The 1585-nt window shown below is 41.3% G+C and overlaps 1 pseudogene; it reads left to right on the top strand.

The window, feature by feature from the left end:
- The first annotated feature begins 845 nt into the window (after positions 1-845).
- LOC115517231 lies at positions 846-1349 on the top strand (annotated as a pseudogene).
- Positions 1350-1585: the final 236 nt, after the last annotated feature.

The following is a 1585-nucleotide window of genomic DNA, read 5'->3' on the forward strand; positions in this document are numbered from 1 at the left end:
ATCAGATTTAATAATAAATGCCTCTTTTAATTCTTTTTAATGTTTTCTTTTTTATTTTCCGAGAGACAGAGTGCAAGTGGGGGAGGGTCAGAGAGAGAGGGAGACACAGAATTTGAAGCAGGCTGCAGGGTCTGAGCTATCAGCACAGAGCCTGATGTGGGGCTCAAACTCACGAACCTGATTATGACCTGAGCTGAAGTCCATGGTCAATTGACTGAGCCACCCAGGTGCCCCAATAATAAATGCATTTTTAAGAGAGAACTCTTAGATCAAGTCACCAATGTGACGTTGTAAGTATCATTCTGGTGCATTTGTTTATAAAGTGAAGTGACAGGACTTTACAGGATTGTTTCCAGGAATTCTGTCATGATTACTGCAGTACACAGGCCCCACAAGTACACCAGGATATAGAGTTTACTGTCTGAAAATTATACCACATCATCTTATTACTATATTTGTTTGTGAAATATTTATAATGTCATGCTCATGGGAACATTGAATATTGTGTACTTTAAAAATAACATGATTTGCAAGCAGTTTCAGAGTTGTTTATTCTTAATCCAAAAACATAATTTCCATATTATGGAAATTCACTACGTGCAATTTCGGATTTTTATTTTTGCAGATAATCACGGATAGTTAAGAATAAACCAATTTTTGCCTTCCAAATGACCATGTTGGTAATATATCTGAAAGTATATATTCCAGTGTACCATTTTCTTCTTCAACGTAGATTTTCAGCAAATCTGTCAACCTGAAATTCCTATTTCACTTTTGAGGTCAATTTTCATTCTTTTATATTTGGATCAAAAATTGCATTTTGGAGTAGTGGGGGCAGTGGCAAAATGTTGACTGCCAGAGCGTTTAGCCTAATTGGCAGGCAAGCAATTCCCACCTCAGTGTGTACGAGCACACACGGAAGTGTCCGGAAGAGTGAAGACTATGCTCTCCCCCGAGCTATGCCCACCAGCTATCCTCTGCCTTACACACCTGCATCAAGAACCTCTCTGCCAGCCAGAAGGCCTTGAATGAGAAGAGGGCTCCCTGGAGCAGCCTCTCCCTTAATGAAAAAGTTGAATTGTATCACATTCAGTTCAACGTGAGATTTGCTGAAATGAACAGGAGCAGGAAGGAGCTGAAGACCACCATGGGCACCGCCATGTTCTTCAAAGGCTTTGACTGATCTCATTCCCATCTGGGAGAAGCACTATGTTGTAGGATATCATCCACACCCCTTTGAAGAGGAGTGGGTGGCCAAACAGACCAAGAGGATACTCGACATGAAGGTCAGGCTGATGCAGGGCTTCTCAGCTGAGTGGGACAACGACAAGAATCAGTGGAAGAAATAGGAGCCTGTCACTCACCCATCTGAGCCTCACCATGTTCTGCCACCTCTGTGCAGCTCAGTGTATTTACTGGAAACTGTTACATTGCAGAACCACTGCTGATAAGTGAGCAGTTCATGTGGGAAAAAAAATTGCACTTTGATTTCTGTGTAACTCTGAATAAATGTCTCTCTTGGGTAACAGACCAGACAACATATGTTTGATCCACTCATCTTTTCTAGAAAACACATATCACTTCT

Source organism: Lynx canadensis, chromosome B3 (genome assembly GCF_007474595.2).
Source record: "Lynx canadensis isolate LIC74 chromosome B3, mLynCan4.pri.v2, whole genome shotgun sequence".
NCBI classification, from domain to species: Eukaryota; Metazoa; Chordata; class Mammalia; order Carnivora; family Felidae; genus Lynx; species Lynx canadensis.